General features: G+C 62.9%; 1 pseudogene; it reads left to right on the forward strand.

The window, feature by feature from the left end:
* Positions 1 to 449: 449 nt before the first annotated feature.
* On the forward strand, positions 450 to 7,622 carry LOC116599379 (annotated as a pseudogene).
* The last annotated feature ends 15,325 nt before the right edge of the window (positions 7,623 to 22,947 follow it).

Consider the following 22,947-nt stretch of genomic DNA (forward strand, 5'->3'; position numbering starts at 1 on the left):
GCCGTGTGCCCAGATCGGAGGCTCACCACACTCCCTACCCTACCCTGGCCCCTTCTCCTCACGGGGTTGGCAGGCGTGTGCCTCCGGTCTTCCGGGGGACCCTTGGATGGAGGTGACCTTGAGATCCTGCCCTCTCCGGACTGCAGGGATGAGCAAGAGCCTCCACAGCTACCGGGAGATGCTTAAGTTCAAGTTCAGCAACAGCGACCGCCTGCGGACCTCTCTGGGGGAGACGAGACGCAACCCCTCACCCAGACGGACGGAGACAGCTCAGCCGCCAAGTCTCCAGACGTCTGGGAGAGCTTGTCGGGCGGGCAGCCCTGGAGCTCCCAACATCAGCTGACAGCGTGGTTGCCCGATTTAGCGAATAAAAATACAGGATATCCTGTTAAATTTGAATTCAGATACACGACGAATAACTTTTAGTGTGCCCCAAATAATCGCATCGGATGGAGAACTGGAGAAAGCGTATGCTGCTCATTTCTTCCTAGACGCTTCTCTCCCACGGGGATGCGGCCACACCTCACTGCGCCCTTTATTTGACAACCTTCGCTGGCAGCACCGGGGGCCTTTGGGAGCTGTGAGCCCCGTGGAGAAGTCCTGGGCTCTGGAGTTAGCTGGATTCGAGTTCTGCCCTTCTGTACCTCTGCTAGCGGTGCCCTTGGAGATGAATTACCCACCTCCCCGCTCCTCAGTTTCCCTGTCTGTCAATACGAGGGCGAATACAGCATCAACCTCACGAGGGGACAGTGAACCGTGAACGCATGTCGTCATCGGAACGTGGTCTGCTTTCGGCCAGATGGAAGCAGAACCAAGCCCCCGGCCCTGGCGACGGGGTGTCCGGGATCCCGTGAATGGTGACATCCAGTAGGAGCAGAGCTGGGGGCCGCGAGAAAGGAAGGGATAGTCCCACGAGGCAGGAATGCAGAGACTGAGAGTTCTGGCTTCTGACACCGGAAAGGAGCCAGAAACGAGGTGGCCTCCATCCCACGTGGGGCCGACGCTGGAACTGAGGCTCCCGTGGAGCCGGGGTTCTCGCTCGGGAAGAGGGTGCGGGAGCCCGATCTGCCCACTGCGCCGGGGGCCGGGGAGATGAGCTCACCCGGAAACCTGGACGCACGCACACCACTGCCGCAAGTCCTTGGTCAGAGCACCCGTCTCCGGCGGCTTGCTCCTCTTCCAGGAAATGGAGGGAAGCTCAGGGTGATGAGCGCGGGTGGGTCTGGTTATTTTCCTCATTTGTTTTTAATTTTTTCTGCCTTTCTGCATTTCTGAGATTTGGGAAGAGGGAGAACAGGGTTTCGAAAGGCCCTCGGCTTCCCCACACCCTCTGCACGGTTGTGTGGTTGTGTCTCTCACCCACCTTCTTGGGGCGGAGCCAGCGGCCACACCCCTACCTGTGCCCCGCGCCCCTTCCTGCTCAGCCCTTGGGGTGTGGTCCCGCTGCAGGCCCTACATTCACCTTGTTCAGCCGCGAGAATCAAGGCCGGGCCAGGAGAGCACAACGAGGGGCCCGGGGCCGGCGAAGCCCAGCGTGAGCGTGGAGGGGACGGGGCGCCAGGGTGGGGGCTGGAGGGCCGGCGGTGGGGTGGGGGCGCAGAGGCAGCGGGGCTGGTCCCGAACACCCTGCCCCCCCCCCCCCCCCCCGCTGCCCCTGGGGCTAATCCCTCCTAACGGCCGCCTCTGTCCACAGTAAGACATTCACACCGGTTCCCACCTGGCTCTCAGGCTTGGCTCCGCTTTCGTGTTTCCGTCCCAGGATCCCCCCCCAGCACTCCCCCTGTGCGAGGAGCCCCGTCTCCCCGTGTCAGTGCCAGTCAGCCGTGCTGGCTTGCGCGTCCCCCGGTCCGTTCACGTTCACGGCCTCACCGTCCGTAACCCTGTGCCGACAGCACCGCGCTCCGGATGGACGCGCAGGGTGTTTGCACGCTTGCCCTGGACGCTGCCGCAGGGACCCTCTCCGTGGGAGTGTGGGCGAGGGGTTGGGGGCAGAACCGCCCGGCCACGGCATGTGCAGTCTCAGCTCCACTAGGAAAGGCGGATATTGCTTCCCAAAGTGACCCACCCATTCCCTCCACGAAGACGCTCTTCCCTCCTCCACGTTCCTGGGAGCACGTCTGGGGACTTGGACTCGGTGGAACTCCAGGGCAGGAAAGGGCAGGTGTTTGGGAAGCATCAGTGGGCACAGGCGGGCAGCAAGGGCAGGTAAAGCAGGGAGGGGGGGGGCAGGGCTTCTCGGCTTTCAGCTGTGGGCCCTGGGAGCCCCTGACCTTGCTGAACCTCACCTTTGCCATTTGCAAAGTGGGAGAACCATTCCTAACCAGCCCCCTCCCTGGGGACTCAAGAGGCTTCAGATGGCCTTGGAAGTTTCTGGATGGCACAGACATGGAGGGTGCATGAGTGCCCTGCACCTGCCCAGGACGGGAGAGGGCTCTGGAGAGAGGGAGTCAGGCCTGGTTCACTAGATAAGCCAGGGGTCTGCAAATGGTAGCCCACAGCCAATTCCGGCCCGCTGTCTGCTTTTGTAAATAAAGTTTTATTGGCACGCAGCCATGCCCATTTCTGTCCATGTTGCCGCTGACGGCTTTGCTTTTCAGCCGCAGACTGGGTAATTGCAACAGAGAGCGGGACACACGCCGCCAAGAATACTTACTATCTGGCTCCTTAGGGAAAATGTTTACCAGCCGTTGAGGAAAAAGAAGAAACAACTCAGATCCGTGATGGCTCCGTGCTGGTGGAGTAACAGGCCATGTGCTGGTGCTGGCCTCGGCAGGGAAGAAAGCACACGAGCCTCTCTGCCCTCATGGAGCTCACATCCTCGTCGAGACAGAAGGACAACGAGCAAGAGAAACAAGATCTGGGACCGAAGGGATCAGGAGGACAATTTAAATGAAGTGGTCCAGGGTGACCTTCCTGAAGACTTAAAAAGGTGAGGGGAAGGGCCACATGGCTGTCTGAGCAAGGAGTGTTCCCGGGCAAAGGCCCTGGGGCAGGAGCGTACTTGGATTTTGGAGACGGAGCAGGGCGGCAGGGGGCTGGCGAGTAGCGGGAGACAGGACGGACGGTGGTGGCGGTCACTCCGGGGGGGGACTGATGTGTCCACTCTGGGGAAATGAGCAGCCACGGCGTGTGTGGAGCAAGAGGCCGCAGGGTCTGGTATAGACGCGTTAGGATCCCAGGGTGCTGTGCGGAGAAGGGCCGGGGGGTAGGGCTGAGCACTGAGTCAGGGCCAGGCTCCAGGCAGCGGGGGACCCGACGGTGGCCGTGTCGAGAGGCCGTCAGCTTCTGGAAGCAGGGCTTGCTGGACTCACACCCAGAAGTGGAGGTAAGAGAAGAAAGGGCTCCAGGACGATGGCGGACCCGTCCCCTTCCTGTTTGACTCCCTGCCTCTTCCGCCTCGTCCTCCCCGGCTTCCTCCTCGGGAAGCCCCTTGAGGGAAGGGGTCATCTTGTCCGTCACTGCGCCCACCGCCTCCCTGCCCACAGGGGGCCCGCGGCCGGCGGCTCTGGAATAAATGGATGAGCAAGGCGCCCGTGGCACAGTCTCTTGCTTCCTCAGGGAGCGTCACGGGGTGGCCCCAGATTCCTGTGTCGGAGCCCTGACCCCCAGCACCCCAGGATGGGACCATATCTGGAGGTGGGGACTCTGAAGAGGTGACCAAGGTAACACGGGGTCACCGGGGTGGCCCTGATCCCGTGCGACCAGGGTCCTCACAGGAAGAGGCGATCAGGACACAGACCTGCATGGAGGGGCGACCCCGTGAGGACCCAGGGGGAGCACGGCCGTCCGCACACCAGAGAGAGGCCTCAGGGGGACCCCGTCCTGCCCGCGCTGACACCCCAGGCGTCGGTCTCCGGAACCGGGGCGGGGCGTGTCTGCCGTGTGAGCCCCGTCTGGGGGGCCTGGCCTGGGGCAGCTCCAGCAAACGCACGCGGTGGGGGTGTCGCCGCACAAACGGAAGCAGGGCGCGCCCTCGCGAGGGAGAGAAGCACCGTGAAGGCACAGCACGACCGGGGCTCCTGGGACGTGGTGGCTGCACTGGGGCCTGACCCCGATCTCCCGGGACCCACCCCCGTCCTGGGGACACTGGGCTGGGCTATGGACGGCAGGTATGTAGCCTCGGGGGTGATGGCAGGCTGGTGGCCCGGGAAGGACAGGACCCCAGCTGTCCCTGTTCGCTCGGCTGCCACCCAGGCCCTGGCCCCTTTCCAAGGTCGGGGGACCCAGGCTGGGCTCCCTGCGCGCTGCTCCCAGCAGCTCCTTCTGCCCTGGCAGGAGCACATCAGGCCCTGAGGCTCCTCCTGGCCCCACCCCTTGGCACTGCCGTTGGGGGGGGGGGCACCTTAGCACGTGGCCAGGCCCAACGCTCTTCCAGCGGCAGCTTCCTCCGGGTGCGTCTGTTTCCTGCAGTTCCCGCAGCTTAGCCCGCGGGGCCGGCCCATCCCATTCCCCCCTCGCCAGCCTCCGCCTCTGCTGGGTGGGCCAGCACCCCCGTGCCCAGGCTGGGTGGGCCCTCGGTCCCCTGCAGGGTCTGTCTGTCCCCCAGACCACCCAGAACAGCACAGGTGGGGACCGAGGCCGTGGGACCTGCTAGTTTCTGGTTCTCTGCCCGCCTGACCCGGAGGAGGGAGACGCACATTCCCAGTGTGATCCGCTGGCCCGGGGCCGAGCTGCCCCATGAGGGATGACATAATGTCCTGCAGAGGCCACGCGGAAAGGGCAGGGCTCTCCCTGCACCCTCGGGGACTCCCATGGCCAGGGCCTTTTCCCAGAGACCCTTGGGGCAGCGATGGGGACCCTCCAGGGTGGGGGACAAGTGAAGCGGTGGCCTGTTGGGATATGCAGTGTGGCCTGGGCAGTCAGGGACCCACGGTGGACCCGCTGCCTCCCGCAGAGCGGGCAGGGCCTGGACTGACATTCCCTGAGCTCCTCAGGCCACAGCCAGGGAGGCCACGCTTCGTGGGGCCTGGGCTGGCGGGGGTTGACCTGCAGACTCGCTTTCCTGAAAGGCCAGGAGGAGCCTCCGTCAGTGGCCGGGACACTCTCGTCCTCCTGCGGTCGGAGCAGGGCTGGGCGCCGGCGGGGTCAGGAGCTGCGGCCGGAGAACCGCTCGGGGCCACCGGGGTGTCGGCAGCCGCGCCCTGAGCCGGGAGACCGGGCCGGCAGACCTGTGGCAAGAGCCACGCACAGGGCGAGCTTCCTCCTCCTCTCCATCATCGTCGTCCTCGTCGTCATCCAACCTTGGACCTGCCACACACTGGGCCACCTGTCCCTTCCCTTCCCCGAGACCGTCCCCAGGCGCATCCACCGCCCTCCTGTCCACCCGCCGGGCTGGGGAGGACAGAGAGGCCAAACCCGGCTGGAGCTACGACACTGGGCATCGAGCTTGGGGCACCAAGAACGGGCCCAACACAGAGGACACTGGGGCGCCTCTACCGGGCCCCACCCTGCATCCTCGGGAGGGGGGCGCTGCCCCCCACAGCTCACCCGATGGGCTTGGGGCCCACCAGCTAGTGAGGGGGCCCTGAGCCTCGGGGACAGGGCTGCTGGCTGGGAACCTCAAGCTAGAGGAGGGCAGGGGTGTGCCGGGGACAGAGAGAGGCGACGCAGAGGCGGGATGGAACCCCGGCCGCCCGACTCTTCAGACAAGACCCCTTCCTCCAGGAAGCCCTTCTCCCCCAACCCACTCGCTCCTCACCTGAACAAGGTCCAGAGCCTCACGCACACTCTGGGGACACGGGGATGTCGCAGCTCTGGGGGAGCAGGCCAGGCCTGTGGACGTAGGGAGGCAGCCCCGGCCACCCTGCAGGGAAGAACCCACAGTCTGGACCGAGTCACCCACCGCGGAGGAGACAGGACACGCTGGAGGGCACGTTCCTTCCCCCGCTCTCCCGCCGGGCCTGGCTGTGCCGAGCGTCAACCCCCCAACCCCCGCCCCACCGCACCCCTGCCTGCGAGGCCGCTGGGAGCCCATGCAGGGGAGGAAGTGGCCGCAGAGTGAGGTAGCCCTTTGCAGAGGGACCCCGCCCTGCCGGCCAGGCGCTCCCACTGCAAGCACACAGGGGCCCCCAGCTGCCCTCGTACCCTGACCCTGGGCCCAGCCCGGCTCACGGCAGGGGCTTCCCTGGAGTATGTGCCCACCGGCCGGCCGGCCGAGCGCGAGGATGAACCAGAGCGCAGCTCGGAGGGCGCAGGGGGCGGCGGGTCCGCCATCGGTCACGTGGCCGACGAGCGGTGAGCCGGGGGGGCGGGTGCGAGTCCTGAAGCCACAGTGACCCACGGCGACAACCTCTTCCTCACGTCCTCACCAGCGCTGGGCTCTCTCCGAGCAGCCTGGAGCTGTCTCCACTGGCCCCACCCGGGGTGGCCTTGAGGATCTCCGAGTACTGCGGTGGGAGGTTGTCGGCGAGCCCCAGGAGGGTGCTGTGGGGTCTGAGGAGCGCTGAGGCGTCTCCTCCTGGCAGAGCGTGGGAAAGGGGGCCAGAGGGCTTTGTGGGCCCAGTCGGGACCCTGCCTGCAGATGCCCGTGATCGCCCTTGGGGACAGCCTTCAGAGGTTCCCGGATCGGGGAGAGAAGCACCCCATCCCCTGGGGTCCTGCGCACGTGAGCAGCCACGAGTCTCAGGGGTGGTCGCATTGCCCCCAAAGGCCTAGGAGGGGAGGAGGTCGTCCCACGTTCACCCCTGGGCCAGCTGGTGGGCAGCGACTGCAGGGTGTAGCGCGGGGGAGGGATCGGGGGCGGCGGAGTGGGTGAGCACAGACCGGCGGGCCCCGGTGAGGCAAGGGCGCTCTGCAAAATAGCTCCTCCCCCTCTTCAAAATGTCAAGGTCATGCGGAGACAAAATAAGGCTGAGGAACTGGTCCAGACTCCGAGAAACTAGAGAGACGGGACAACTGGGTCTCAGCGGGGCCTGGGTCCTGCACGGGCAGAAAAACAGCCAAACAGAACCGAGTTTGAACACGGGTGGTGGACTCGCTCCTAACACCGTATCGGTGCCTGGTGTCGAGGGCCTGTCCCGGGTTGTGTAAGGGCATGTGCTTGTTCTCAGAAATGCACCGAAGTGTCTGGCGGCCAAGGGACCCTGTGCCTCCAGTGTACTCTCAAATGATCAGGGGGAAAATGTGCGTGTACACAGGCTTGCGTGTAACACGCAGAGACCACGTATGTGCACATGTGTTACGTGCGTGGAGAGAAAGCGATAGTGTGAGTGTGGCCAGCACGAGCCCTTGGGGAGCTGGGAACAAGGGTCTAGAGTTTGGGGAGGGGGCTCCCCTCCATCCGGCAGCTTGTCAGCAAATGGGAAAGGGTGTTACAGTAAAAAGCCGCGGAAGGAAGGAAGGAAGGAAGGAAGAGGGTGTGGCTTTCACATGCACACTCCGCCCGTGGGACCCACCTCAACCTGTCCCCTCCCTGTCACCTGGACGCTTGGAGGTGTCACCGTCACTATCTTATCGGCTCTGCCTCTGAAATGTCCCCCCAGGGGGACTCCTCTAGATGGGGATGCCGAGCCTCCAAAGGCTCCTGCTGGCCATTGTCTGGGAGCCGTCAGACCTGCTGCACCCACACGGCCTGCGGGAGGTGCGGGATGGGGACCGAGGGCCACCTCTGCTGTGGGCTCAGGCCAGGGGGTAGGGAAGGGCAGGGCCGCAAGGACGAGGCAGGAGGGCAGGCTGGGGTTGGGGGTCAGGTGGGGGGAGGGTCGGAAAAACTATGTAAACTTTGGGGCCAGCCAGAGATGGCTGGAGTCCTGGCTGCCCTGCCCGGTCGGTGGCTGAGGCCCCACCCCCACAGCACCTGCCCCCTCTGCCCTGCCCCATACACAGAGGGTGCCTCGAATGGGTCTGTTCGAGATGGCTCACGACTTCCCACTGGGGGCTGAGCCGGAAAGAGAATTCTCTGGATAAAAATCTGCACGTGGAGCACCTGGGTGGCTCAGTGGGTTAAGTGTCTGCCTTCGGCTCAGGTCATGATCCCAGAGTCCTGGGATCCAGCCCCGCATCCGGCTCTCTGCTCAGCGGGAGCCTGCTTCTCCCTCTCCTGCCCCCCACCCCCGCCGCTTCTGCTCTCTTTCTCTGTCAAACAAATAAATAAAATCTTTAAAAAATAAAAGTAAAAATCTGTGTGTAATCCGATTCCCTTCTCCACTTAACAAAGGGGACCCCGGACCTTTGTTACCTGAGCCACTTACTCTCCTATTTACTGGGGTCCCAGGGGACCGTGTCAACCCCCACCACCTCCAGGGCTGAGCGGGGCGTGGTGAAATGGCGCCGGGTGGGGGAGTCGCACTCACAACAGAAGTCAGATACCCAAGCAGGGGTGGGCGTGCATTTGGGGGCTAAAGGGGGACAGTGTCCTCTGCGGCCTTCAGTAGCCCTGAGGATGGCGTCACACACCCCAGGGGATGAGGGTGACCGGCCAGGCCCAATTTGTGGGGACTGAGGGGGGTTCCCAGATGTGGGACTTTCACAGCCAAGCCCGGGAAAGTCCAGGGCTGACCAGGACAAGCTGTCACCCTACTAGAAACAGCGGGGAGCAGCGCGTAGGGCAGAAAGACAGACAGGGATTAGCCTGGAGCGGACGTGGAGTTCCAGGACAGAGAATGGGGGCCTCCCTGATGACGAGGGACCCTGGGAGACTCCAGGCAGGGTGCTGGGGGTGTTAGGGGCAACGTTTCTGGAGCAACTGACATTTCTTCAGCCCCAACAGGCGTGGCCAGCCTGAATCCTCACACCTACAGTAGCAGGGGACCACTGTGAACTCCACCTCCTTTTCAGAGAAAGGGATGTAGCTCTGGAGAGCAGGTGTGACGTGCTTATCTATGGTGGACCGGGACCTCCTCCAAGGGTGCCTGACTCGTGCCCCCTGTCCTGGGTCACTGCTGCTCCCACCTTCCTGCACACCCTCCTAGTGAGATCCCCAAGGGGGTCTGCTTCCCTCGGGGCCTTGCTACACAAGATGCAAGCTCCTGGACCCCGTGGGAGAGGACCAAGCTCAAGGGACGTCCAGACAATGACAGGAGGAGTTTCAGGCACGGGCTCTTTCCACGGCCCACAGGCTGGCTGGTGTCACATGGGCCGGGGTGGACGGAGGCACACATGAAGGAGAGCCACGGGCAGAAAGCTACAGAACCATCTCCGTCGGATGTAAGGACATGGTCATATCCTTATAGGTGTCCCCCTGCCGCCGCCTGGCTCCTGGAGGTGGAGCCCACCCACAGACTGGGTGGAGGGGTCAGGGCCTACTCGGGAGCCAGTTTGCCGGTGGCAGTGCTGGTTGCAGGGAGCTTCCTGTCCGTGCATCCCAGCAAGACCCATGCGGCGTGCAGAGGCCCCGGGCTGAGCCCTGAATTCAGGGGCGAGGAGGACGAAGCCCCTCGAGGAGCACACGGCTTGGTCAGGCACGAACACCCAGCTGACAAGGGAGACAGCTTCCAGGGCTCTGTGCTCAGCTCCAGCACACCTCGGGTCACCGCAAGTCGAGGCCCTGGTGAAGGCACGCCTCCCAAGGGGAGGTGGAAGCAACACGACATCCACGGCCTCTGTCCCCACTTGAAGGTCAGACAGACACGGGGAAGAGCTTCCAGCCTCCTTTTCTTCATCGGCAAAATTAAACAAAAATCCTTATCCGGGGCAGTGCTGGGAGGGTGAGAGGGGCTCTGCTCCGAAGACCCATGCGTCACCTCCTGCCCACCGGGTCCCCAGGTGTGCGGCCGTGGGACCGGCCTGACGCTGGTGCTGCCGGAAGTGATGCTGGAGGAAAGGCTGGAGCTGATGCTGGTGATGCTGGAGGCGATGCTGGAGGTGACGCTGGAGGGGATGGAGGCGATGCTGGAGGAGATGATGGAGGCGATGAAGGAGGTGATGCCAGAGGTGATGCTGGTGATGCTGGAGGCGATGCTGGAGGTGATGTTAGAGGTGATACTAGAGGGGATGGAGGTGATGCCGGAGGTGATGCTGGAGGTGATGCTGGAGGCGATGCTGGAGGCGATGTTAGAGGTGATACTAGAGGGGATGGAGGTGATGCCGGAGGTGATGCTGGTGATGCTGGAGGTGATGCTGGAGGCGATGTTAGAGGTGATACTAGAGGGGATGGAGGTGATGCCGGAGGTGATGCTGGTGATGCTGGAGGCGATGCTGGAGGTGATGTTAGAGGTGATACCAGAGGGGATGGAGGTGATGCCGGAGGTGATGCTGGTGATGCTGGAGGCGATGCTGGAGGTGATGTTAGCGGTGATACTAGAGGGGATGGAGGTGATGCCGGAGGCGATGCTGGTGATGCTGGAGGCGATGCTGGAGGCGATGTTAGAGGTGATACCAGAGGGGATGGAGGTGATGCCGGAGGCGATGCTGGTGATGCTGGAGGCGATGCTGGAGGTGATGTTAGAGGTGATACCAGAGGGGATGGAGGTGATGCCGGAGGTGATGCTGGTGATGCTGGAGGCGATGCTGGAGGCGATGTTAGCGGTGATACTAGAGGGGATGGAGGTGATGCCGGAGGTGATGCTGGTGATGCTGGAGGTGATGCCGGAGGTGATGCTGGTGATGCTGGAGGCGATGCTGGAGGCGATGTTAGAGGTGATACTAGAGGGGATGGAGGTGATGCCGGAGGCGATGCTGGTGATGCTGGAGGCGATGCTGGAGGTGATGTTAGAGGTGATACCAGAGGGGATGGAGGTGATGCCGGAGGTGATGCTGGTGATGCTGGAGGCGATGCTGGAGGCGATGTTAGAGGTGATACTAGAGGGGATGGAGGTGATGCCGGAGGTGATGCTGGTGATGCTGGAGGCGATGCTGGAGGTGATGTTAGAGGTGATACTAGAGGGGATGGAGGTGATGCCGGAGGCGATGCTGGTGATGCTGGAGGCGATGCTGGAGGTGATGTTAGCGGTGATACTAGAGGGGATGGAGGTGATGCTGGAGGCAATGCTGGAGGTGATGCTGGAGGCCGTGATGGAGGTGATACTGGAGGTGATGCTGGTGATGCTGGAGGCGATGCTGGAGGCGATGTTAGAGGTGATACTAGAGGGGATGGAGGTGATGCTGGAGGCCGTGATGGAGGTGATACTGGAGGTGATGCTGGTGATGCTGGAGGTGATGTTAGAGGTGGTACTAGAGGGGATGGAGGTGATGCCGGAGGTGATGCTGGTCATACTGGAGGCGATGCTGGAGGTGATGTTAGCGGTGACGCTGGAGGGGATGGAGGCGATGCTGGAGGCGATGATGGAGGTGATGCTGGAGGTGATGCTGGTGATACTGGAGGTGATGCTGGTGATGCTGGAGGTGATGTTAGAGGTGGTACTAGAGGTGTTGGAGGCGATGTTGGAGGTGATGCTGGAAGCAATGCCGGAGGTGGTGACGTTAAGGAGGAGGAGAATCTTCGCCCGGCACAGAGTAGGTGCTCATACCAGGTGCTCTTCTAGCTTTTTGTAAAGTTCTCGTTCCTTCTTCTTGAAGCACATGCTGAGAGATCATCAAGCTCCCGGAGGGCAGCGTCCCCGGAGGGGCCTCCCCAGGCTCTGCGCACTGGGGGAGGGGGGGGCAGATCAGAGACTTGCTTTCTCCCTGGCACTGCTGCGGAGCCTCTGTGGGTCTCAGTTTCCCCACCTCTGAAGTGGGAACCGTAATCAGGCCCAGCTCATCCGTGCTTGGCAGCCAACGAGGTAATGTGGCAGGAAAAGCCCCGGGAAGCCTGCCTGACGAACACGGCCCAGTAAATACCAGCTGTTCCCAGTCTCTGAGGATCCAGATCAGGAGGCCAATTCTTGATCAAACATGATGCACCGTCCCCAGCCGGAGAGGCTTGTGCAAGGGGGCCCTGGTCACAACCGCCTGGAGCCGGCTCAGTGAAAGCCCAGACCCCACAGGCAGGGCCCTGCCAGGGTCCCCCGGTGAGGCAAGGGCCGAGGCCTCTCCTGCCTCCCGGCTCCCTCCTCCCTGCCGGTGCGGCGGGCCCGGAGCCTCTGCTGGGCAGGCTCCGCGGAGGCTCCTGCTTCCTGCTCTGCCCCATTAGGCACAGACGCCGTCTGTCTGTCCCAGCTTCCCGGTGGCCGGAGGGTGTCTGCTCAGCTCCCCACACACAGGCTATACCTTGTTCACGGAGGCGACCCCGTCTGGGGTCCCTCTCTGTCCGGGCCCGTCTGTCTGAACTTGGAGAGCAGGCGATGTTTCCGCTGCTCCGGGCTGTTTGTTGATCTTTCCAGAGCCCACGGAGGGGCCCTGGGTGGCTCTGCCTAGAACCAGAGGGGCTGTGTGGGGGCCGCCCTCGGGCAGCCGGGGAGCCAGACCACAGTCGGGCCTGCAGACGAGGCCACAGGCAGGCCAGCTCAGGGGTGACTGGGCGTGGGGCCGCGGAGGCTGGACAGCCACATGGACATTCCTGGGGCACCTTCTCTCAGCCTCACGACCTCCCTGGTCCTTGAAGCTCCTTCTCAGAGCCAGGGGAACCGGAGCGCTGCCTCCAGCAAGATCGCCACCCCCACCACCACCCACCAAGGGGAGCGTGGAGGAGCGCGGAAGCCTTGGCATGCCTGGTTCACCCCCATGGCTCTCAGGCCAGGATGCCCAGAGCTTCTGGCCACTGGCATGCCCTGGCCTGATGCCATCGAGCTTCATACCCCAAGGAAAGCCACCCAGCGAGGGGCGACCGGTGCCAGGCCCACAGACCCTGGGCTGCCATCTTGGAACCCGGGGCTTGTCGGCAGGGGCCCGGCAACCACAAACGCGAGCCCGTCCGTGGCCTTCCAGGGGCAGAGGACAACTTGGCTTCCTGGCTCGGGACGGCTTCCAGTTGTCCCCGTCCCAAACTGCCACCGGACTGCCACGAGAAGAGGATACCCATCCCCCAGGCCCCGTGGGTGGTCATAGAGTCAGTGGGGGGGACGGCTGAGCGCGGGGCACTTTATTCATGCCAGGCCCGTAAGCCTCATCCCCCGAGAGCCCTGAGCTGGGCGCGGGGAGAAGGGAACTCAGCGTGGAGGATCCATGAAGAAAAATGGGCAGTGGGGGGGGGGGTGGTCTAGGCCACAGGGGTCGTGGTGCCGGCGATCAGGAGAGGGTCCAGCCTGGGAGGCAGAGGCCCACCTGCCTGGGACGAACAGCACCCAGACTCGAGACTGCCCACGGCTGCGGGGCGGGGGGCTCAGGCCACCGTCTGCAGAACAGAGGCCTTAACAGCCAAGCCTGGGGAGGCCCCATCCACCCGCTCTCAGGTGTCGGAAGGGGGCCACCGCCCGAGTGCGGGGAAAGCCGTGGGAGAACAGAGGGAGGGCAGGGAGGACCAGATCGCAGTGGAGAGAAAGGGTTGTCCTCGCCTGAGCGTCCGCCTCGGGGGTACATGCGGGGCGGGCCCTCCGCAGAGAGCTCTGGGGCCAGCACTCAGACACCAGGCTCTCATTTACCGGTGGCGTCCTGGGTGCCCCGGGGGTTCCAGCTTGCAGCTGGGACCCTGAGGCACAGGACAGCCCAGTGAATCCCCCCAGCCTCCCCCTACGCCCCGCAGGCAGGAGCAGGGTGGCCAGACCTCCAGGCCGGCCCCCAGGACTCCAGGCGCCCCCTGCCTTCAGGCCTGAGGGTGGCCACCCGGCCCTCTGCCCTGAGTGTCCCCAAGCGAAGTTCATGGGCAGGGCGTTCGGGGGGCCCCCTGGAAGCTGTCACCGCAACCCGCGTGGCTTTGTTCGTCTGTGTTGGCAAAGGCACATGGACACCCGATGTCGAAGCTAACACGGGCCTCCGTGTTCCCCAGGAAAGGTTGGAGTCTTCCTTTTTTTCCCGTCCTTTATTCGTGCACGTCCTGATATGCCGTCAGAAGGGATTGTGCTCAGGAACCGGCAACTGCCTTCCAGGGGAAGGAGAGGCTCTGCTGCCCGCCCAGGAGAAGGTGCCCCAGGGTCGGGACCGGCTGGGAGCGGGGCGGGCTCCAGCGCTCCCTGTTCAACAACGAGCAAGGGTCTCAGGACAGAGCAGGGACCCGACGCAACGCCCCGCAGCAGGGCCTTGTGTCCCGCTCCTGGGGAAGCCAGCCCTGCCAGGGCGGGTGTGGGGAGGGGAGGCACCAGCCCTCCCCCGCTCCGGCTCCGGCTCCGGCTCCGGCTCCGGCTCCGGCTCCGTTCCCACGCCGGAGAGTGGAGCGCAGCCGGAGGAGGGAAGACAGCGTGGCCGTGGTGCGGGGTGAGCTGGGACTGAGCCTTGTCCAGGCTTGTCCAGGACGGCCACCACCGAGAGCGGGGTCGTCGTCGGGGTGCCCAGACCCTGGCTCGGTGCCCCCAGTAACAGGAATGACCCCAGGAGGAAAGTCGTCCTCTTGCTGTGGTCGCGTGGGGCAGGGTGGATGCCGGGGCACCAGGCCCCCGTGGGGAGTGGGGAGGCCACCGTGGGGTCCGGGCCACATGGCCACGGACCATCCTGCCACTCTCCGGGACTGTCAAGGGCACCAAGGGAAGAATGAAGCATACAAACACGGCTCCAGGCTTGGGAATGGAGTCCCGCGGTTCATTTGTTCGCTGGTTTGTCCGTTCATTCATTCATTCATTCGCTGAAGGCACAGTGAGCACGCCCGTGTGCCGGTGCCCGCTGGGGATCCCCGATCCAAAGCCCCCCACCTCCGTGAAGCCCTCCGTGCTGAGGGAGCACCGAGGAGCACCGGGCCGCCTCTCTCTCCCCTAACCCCGGCCCCACGTGCCTCCTTGGAGCCTGGACTCAAAGGTGTCTGGGCAGCCGTCCCCTGAGTGCACACTCCCTGCCCCCGGCTCTGCCCTTTTGTTCCCACTCTTCAAACCCTGCTGACTGCCTCCATGTCACTGTCCCACACCCTCGGCCTGGGGCAGGCCACCATCCCCTTGGACAGGACAGGACCCTCTCCTGATTCCTTCCAGCCTCATGTCCCTCCTCGGGGCCTCCACCCGCCCTTGGCTTCACCAAGTCAGAGACCAGCTCTGTGCTCTGGACCAGACCTTCCATATTACAGACCCCTCTTTCTTCTGCCTGGTCATGAGGACCCACTTGTGGGCCCAAGCATATAGAAATCAACTCCCGAGAGATGACAGACTCGACTGTGACGGTTTAAGAAGACACATAAGGAAACATCTTCATGACATTCGACTCGGCAATGATTTCTTCAATAGGATGCAGGAAAGTGCCCACCATAAAAGGAAATACTTTTAAATTAAGCTTTTTGAAGATTATTAAGAAATTCTACTCATCACATGATACCAATAAGGAAGTGAAAACGTAACCCGCAGGGCCGGAGAAGCTCATTGCTGTACAAGAGTCTGACAACTATTCGTACCCGCAATATACAAAGAGCTCCTTCAAATCAATGACAAGTAAGGAAACACGGGCAGCGGGCTCGACGCACACTTTGTAACGCGGGTATCCAAACCGCCACCATGCGTGTGAAAAAGCGTTCAATCCCGTCAGTTTTCGGGGACGTTCGATTCAAAACCACAGCCAGACACCGCGTAGGCTCGTCAGAATGACTAAAACGAGAGCGGACGTGGAGACAGATACTAATTAGTGTGGGAGATGAAATGAAGGCTCTAGAACACTCACAGGGGGCCGGTGGGGCGGGGGTGAACACGGGGGCCGCTTTGAGACGCTGTCCTGTGAAATCTGCTAAAGCGAAGTCCGTGATAACCCCCAGGCCGGCGGCTCACACCCCACACGTCCACCCGCGTAACCGCTCCCTGTGCTCGTGGAAAGGCACACACACACGGTCGTTGGAGGCTGCACCGCTCCCAGTGATCCCACCTGGGTAGGACCCAGATGGCCACAGGAAAGGGATGAACACGTAACCTGTGGCATATCTGCCCAACTGAATACCATGTGGCCACGAGAACAGACGGCCCACAGGTCCGCGCGGCAGTGCAGATGGCTCCCGTGTGCGTAACGCCGAGTGGGAGATGGAAAGTCACGGAGGCGGTCCGTGCTGGGGCAGACAGGTGCCTTGAACGGGCGGCGGACCTCCTCAAGATGTTTCACGTCTTCGTCTGGGAACGAGCTGGGTGCTTGGGACTAGCTGGCCAAAACTCAGGGCGCGGGGCACTCAGGCCTGGCCGCTTCCCTGGAAGTCTGGGTTACCCCGCCGACAGATGCCTCCCTGGCTTTCCATCCCAGCTCACGCGCAGCTCTGCCAGGATGCCCCAGAGCCCGAATCTCCAAATCATCTACGACGCACAGTACTCTCTCTCCGGTAACCCCACACAGCCACGGCAGCTCACAGACCACTCCTGGGGCCCCTGGAGCCGACTTAGAACCGTCATCTGTCAGCAGGCGCACGTCTGTGGGGGGACACTGCCATTGCCCTGACCGAGGAGCACCGCGGTTAGGTGACAAAGGCGGGCTGCTGGAACTTTCCCCTTTTGTTAAGAATGGGAGCTACGTAGCTACGTCTTTGCTGAAGGGGGTCACTCGGGGTCTTGGGAGAACATTTCTTCCATTTTCTTTGCTGGGCACAGTGCAATAGCTTCGGAACGCCACCCTTTTAGGTCTAACCCAAATTCCCATGTTCTCTAGCACTTTCTTAAGTCTGGACATCCAACAAAGCCCTCGGTCAATGTCTGCCAATGTCCATGGTGTAAATTCCCACCCCGAGGGCCAATGGCAAGCTACGAAAGGGACGTCCGTGAGCGCGCGGTGCGGGGGAGACGTGCGGTAGCTGGTCATTCTGTCTTTCCTCAAAGGGACACAGGAGACCACAGGGCCTTGGAGCATAGGTAAGAGTCAAATAATCAGGGAGTGATGAGTTTTGAGGACTTTGACATTTACTTTAGATCTGATTTATGCAACTGTAAGTTTGTATAACCTGATTTTCAAATAATGGCCACGGTTAACAGCCAGTTCTGAAAATTCCTGGGAACTCGGTAAGCAGCTCCTGGGAGCTGGTCTGGGCCCACCGCAGGGGGTGTGGTTGATCTTCTCTCCCTGTTTCTCTGTCCAAACCTCTTCTTCCTCCTCGGATCCCCTGCCCTGGGGCAGATGGTGTGGGACGTGGCACCCGTCCCCAGCCGGTGAGCTGCTGGAGCAGTGACCAGGACAGCCCACTTTCCTGAGGAGCAGGCGGGCCATGGGGCAGGTGCTCACTGGAGACACAAGGAGCCAAGGCAGAAGCCAGGGTGAGGCTGGGCCTGGCTTCTTGTCTCCTGGCCTCAAGGCCTGAGAGCTTTTCTCACCAGCACCAGCTTCATCCAGGAGAAAATAGGTTGATGTTGGTGACATCTCTCCTGTCTGAACTGTCCTACGGCCCCAGTCCCCGGGGGTCCTTCTCTCCTTTCCGTCCGTCTTCAGCATGGGCTGCAAGCTCTGCTTTCCCGCTGAGTCTAGGGGTGGTGGAAAGAGGGGACCCCCTGGACCCCTTCAGCCACATGCCTCCCATAACTTGTAGGAACCGGACAGTGACATGCCTGTGGTCGGAAGGAACAGAGCCAGGGGTCCGGTGGGGAGGCCGGGACGTGGGCTGGTACGGGTCAGACAATGAGAGGAGGCGGGGCAGGAGGGGGTGGGGACACGGGGGGGGGTGCTGGGAGTCGGCAGGGGGTAAGGGGATGACGGGACAGGAAGGGGAGCGTGGTTCCTGCAGCGGGTCAGACAGGTGACCCAGAGCCGAGACCGGGCAGCGAAGGGGGTGGACCCTATCCAGGGTACACCCATGGCCTGTGGCCAACCAAGGGTCCCAAGGGTCTCCAGGGTCTCATTCTAGACCCGAATCCCCAGAGCGGGGTGGGACATCGGGTTCTCGGGATCTCTGGGGTGGACGGCGAGCCAGAAAACGAGCTCTGTGCGGGGGCAGAATTCATTCACATCAACCAAGCAGCTCTGAACCCCCGTCCAAAGGCCTGGCTCCTGCCTGGAGAACAAGACCGCAGGGTCTCACCCCTTCCCTCCTGCCCCCTCCACCGCCTTCTGTGCTGGGGGCCAAACCGCCCTCAGAGGAGGGCAGGAGAGCAAGGTGGGGCGTCTGCTGGAGACAAACAGGGAGATGGCCCAGCACATTCCTCCGGAGACACCTGTGGAGGAGACAGGGCACCGGGCTTTGGTGGGGGGAGGGTCCCGGGGGGGGGTTAGGGAGGGCACTCAGGAAGCGGAGGGTGAGCTGTATGGACCCTCAGCGACTCTCACAGCAGCAAAGGATGCTGGGAATATCCCGAGCTGCCCATCACCGAAGGAGGCCCGGCCAGGGTACGCGGCTGAATCCCGTCTCCCAGCCCATCTGGGCCAAGCTGGCGAAGACACGGGCACAGGCTCTCGAGCACCCTGCTTCTTCACCCCCGGGGTCCCGAGAGGGGCCGGAACAGGGCCATCGCAGAGCTGTGAGAGGCCGCCGGGAGATGCCTGGCGGCCCCGTCGCCTAGCGACCGGCTTCCCGCAGCCCTGGCGGGCCCCTTGCTCTGGGCGCTGCCCACTCCTGACTCTGGCTACGAGCACTTTCGGTACCGTTCTGCATGAATAAGCGCCAGGCCTCCTGCCAATTGTCTCCCTCTTAAAAGGCAGCCCCAGCGAAAGGCCTTTTCAAGAGGGATCGCACAGTGCCACCCAGGCTGGGCGGGCATTGTTGGGGGGCCGGGGTCCCGGATTGGCGGCCGGGGTCAGGGGGCCACACAAAGCTTCTCGATGGCGGCTTCATGGGCTCGGCTGCGGCAGCCCTGTTTATTAATCAGCAAAACTCACGCCACCGTCCCAGAAGGGAGATAGAGTGAAAAGGATGTCTTCTGAGGAGTGGCCTTTGAAGGCACAGTCCTGGCTCCTTATTAAATTGAGTTTAAAGGGCGACGAAAACCCACAGGCAGCCAGGCATACCCAGATGCCCCTGGGGCGGGGTGGGGGCCGGGGTTTGGATGCACCCCCGGCCACAGCGGGGTGGCTGGGCAGGTGCCCCTGGCTGGGGTGGGTGGAGGACATGAGTCTCAGGCACACGGAGAGCAGTCCAGGCTGTTTTGGGTTTACATTTATGTAACACGCCCCCCACACCCCCCTATCACACATAGTTTGGTCCCAGTGGAATGACAGAGGACACAGACTGTCCCCGCTCAGCAGGTGGACATCAGGAAGAGAAGACAGGCGGGAGCTTCAGGTCTGGGCGGGGATGCTGAAGCGGGCCCAAGCCTCCGAGCCACAGAGGCCCAAGTCTGGCCCCCCCGGAGTACTGAGCCCCTCTCAGGCTCTCCCAAAGTGGACGGCTGCCTCCACGGACCCCTCAGCAGGGGCAGAGGCCATGGCTCGTGTCTCAAGGAGGCAAGTGGGGGAGAGAAGCGACTCGTCTACACCAAGGGGCTCCCAGCCCCAGTGGCAGCTTGACCACAAACGCTGTCTCTGCCCACAACCCAAAGTGTTCGCAGGTGACACCGGGGACTTGCACTCCGGGATGGAGGGTGGTGTCTGGAGTTCTGCTTTACTCTCTCCACTTCCAGAGTTGTTCGCAATTCTCCACCGTGACCCTTTAAAGGCATTTGAATGACAGGTTCCCACAAAGTCACACCTTGTCAGTCCCACGGCCCACCGTGCCTGTGTCTGCACAGAGCCTGGTACCAGAAGGTTCAGAGCGACCTGGTTCTCCGCGGCCTGTCCGCGGACAGATGAGGCATATCCAAGGGACAGAGCGTGACTCGGTGGCCAAAGAGGACAGGCCTCGGGTCCGTGCACCGGCACTGAGGACCCCGGGAAGCGTCGTGCTGGGAAAGGGAGCGAATATCCCTCACGGCTCCAGTTCCGCAAAGTTCAAGAACAGACCAGGCTTATCTACGGCGGTCGATGGGCTGACCGGGGAGCACAGGAGACTGAGGCTGAAGGACGCATTCCCTGCCCTGAGCGGACCAGAGAGAGGCCAGGCAGCTGACACCTAGCAGCTCGACGTTCCCCTGCGTGGAAACTGTCCCTGAATTTAAAAAAACAATAATAAAATAAAAATCAGTTCTGATGGGAAGTTTGGGGAGGGGGCGAGGGAGGCATGGGGCAGACCTCCCGATGACGACCCTGCCCGTGGCTCCAGGAGAAACTAAGGTCCCCACCACCTGCTGTGTGCCCCTGGGTAGGTTACCCACCCTCTCTGTGCCTCTTTTCCACATCTGTAAAATGGAGTCAACTGGAGCCCAGACCTGGGCCCGGGCGCACACAGAATGTGTCCTGTAACCCGTCGGCCGCCTCTGCCAGCCTCTCCGCCGGCCCCGTGTGGGCATCGCCCCACAGTGAGCCAGAGCTTGTCTGGCTTCAGCCTCCTCGTGTTCCGTCTCTGCTCCGCAAGGCCCCAAGACCCGCCGCCACCCAGAGGGATCCAGGGAGGGCCGGGTTCTGTGATGCCTGCCTCCACAGAGGCCTGTGGTCCATGACAACCTTGTCCCTTTAGAGTTCATCCATGCCCAGACTCAGATGTCCCTAGAGGTGACAGGGACGTGGTGTCCGTGGCCTGGAGAGCAACTGGTTCCAGGATAATGATGGAAATCCCAAAAGAATCAGGCGTGGAGGCCTGGGCCCCAAGCACCGAGGAGCTGTCAGGCGGCCTCCTGGAGGAAGGGGGCAGGCAAAGCTGAGGGAGCCCTGGGCTGTGTGGAAGAAGGCGTCAGGCTCGCAGTGTGGGGGCTCTCTGCCCCCATCATCACGGAGTATCTAGGACCAGGTCCCAGAGTCACAGTGGTATTCCTGTGAGGACCCTGTCAGCTGTTAAGGGGCAAGGTGGTTGAAATGGTGGGAAAACCTAAAATTCTAGGGCTCCAGAGGGGAGTGGGTGGGCTTGTCAGGGGGCGCAATCTGGTCTGAGGCCCGGAGTGCCCTCAAGGGGGAGGAGTGGTGAGGTGCAGAAGCGGGAAGTAGATGAGGATCCCAGGGACAGAAAACACCGTGCAAAGGCCCTGGGGTAGCCTGGGACACAGCTCACCTGAGGCTCTGAAAGCAGACAGGGGGCTGGAGAGCTCCACAGATGGAGTGTGGCCTTTTAGGGGGGCTGTGGGGGGCAGCTGGGGAACAAGTGGCTACAGGGCGGCCTGGCTGGGATTCCCCCAAACTGCCTGCCCCAGCTGTCTTGTGCTCCTACCCAGGCCTCTCCCCCGGCCTGCAGCCCGAGCCGTGGGGAAGGAGAGACTCTGGCAGGCCAGCCACAGCCTCTGCCCTTCTCTGGGCCTGGGAAAGGAGGCTGCTTCCCATCCCCCAGAGGGCCTCGAGAGCCTGGCGGAGGAAAGCTGTGGGAAAGAGCACAGTCCCCCGGGGCTCTGACTTGATCCTGGCGGCTCCTTGCACCAGACAGAGATCTCGAGCCCACACTGAGCGGCCCCTGGGACAGGGTCGGAGCAGGATCTTGCCACCTCCCTCCCAGAGCCCCTCTACAGGGGGCAGTGGCAAAGCAGGGTGGGGCGCGGGCTCCCTTCCAGGCCAGGAGACGGAGGGGGCAAGGGCAGGTTCAGGCCCAGGCCCCTCGACTGCGAAACGGGGTGTTCTCCGTGCGAGTCCCGCAAGGCGTGGTCCCAGGCAGCCTTGGGAAGCCCAGGATGGGCCTGGCTCACGGTTCATCCCTAATCACGCACTTGCTGCATCCTCTGATGCCTGCGGGTCCCTCCCCTGGACTGGAAGCTCCACGCGGGCAGGGACGTTTGTCTTTTTGACAGGCAGGAAGAAAGGCAAGGGGTCCTCCGAGGGGTCATCTGCCCCTCACGCACAAGCGGGCGGGAGCCAAGGGCAGCTGGCCGCATCTGGAAAAGGCAGACAGGCGAAGTCGCGTGGGAGTGTGGGAAAGGCTGGGGGCCCTCGCTCCCCGTCTGCTGACCCCTGCCTCCTAGAGCCATGCTCCCCACCCCCACCACGGCAGAGAACAGGGCTCCAGGGGGCCAAGGCAGAACGTTGACTGGTGCCCTTAGCGACAGAACCATCCAGGGAAGGCTGGGTCCTGGGGATGGACCGCGGGATGGAGGGAGCCAGAAACCCCTGTGCCCCTCCTGAACCTCCTTCTGATACCCGTTACAGTGGGGCGGCAAGGCCTGCTGGCTCCTAACGTCCCCTGGGACGCTGCTCTGGGGCCCTGGGTCCTCCCTCCTGCCCTGTCCCCACTCAGCAGAGCTCTAACCTGGCGCCCAGGCTCGGCAGGCATCTCTTTTGCCCCTGGAAAGCCCAAAACAAGGAGCCCAACAAACTCACTCTTAAAAGCCAAAGGTGCTCAGGAACAAAAGAATGACCCTCGAGGGCATCTTCCAGAAACCTGCTGGAGCCCCGTCCCTGCACAGTCCGCAGAACACCCTCAGGGGTCCCGACCAGCCGGACGCCCCTTCCTCCTCCTCCTCCTTGCGGCCGACCTCGGCTCCCTGGGCCCTCCGGGGGCTCGGTTACAGCAGAGGATGCCGAGGCCGGACCAGCGCCTCCTCTGCCAAGGGCTCCGTGCGGGTCCCCACAGCCCGAGGAGGACAGGGTACGCACCCACGTGCAGGCGGTGGCCAGCAGGCTGGAGCACGGGGGAGAGGGGACCCCGCCCGGGGCAGGTGAGCGGGGCTGGAGAGGGACGGGGACTCCGCCTGAGGAGAGCGGGAGGAGGCAGTGATGCGTCTTCTCAGGACGGCCGACCTGCCCCCCGGGTGTTTTGACTGGGGTGACGAACGCGCACCCCGTGTGTAAGACCCACAGCCAGCTGGGACTCGGCCCGTCCCTGAGCCCGGCTTCACGGCCTCCCCGTCCCTCAGTTCCACACCAGTTTACTGAGCGCCTTCTGTATGCCCGGTCGCAGGAGTGCGGTGGTGAGTGACACAGATGTGGTCCCTTCCCGGAAGGAGTTGAGTCTGGGGGAGGAGAAATACGCTGACCCGACGGTGAGGACAAAAGGCAGATGAGTAGAACAGGTCAAGGGAGAGTGGCACTGAGTGTCGGAAACGCCGGAGCCGCTAAGTTTGTCTGGTGGGAGCCGAGGGAAGACCCTTCCCAGGGATGTGGCCCTGGAGCTTAGAGCTGGAGCCGGCGGAGCAGCAAGTGGCAGAGCCAGTCTGG

Source organism: Mustela erminea, chromosome 9, assembly GCF_009829155.1.
Source record: "Mustela erminea isolate mMusErm1 chromosome 9, mMusErm1.Pri, whole genome shotgun sequence".
Lineage (NCBI taxonomy): Eukaryota > Metazoa > Chordata > Mammalia > Carnivora > Mustelidae > Mustela > Mustela erminea.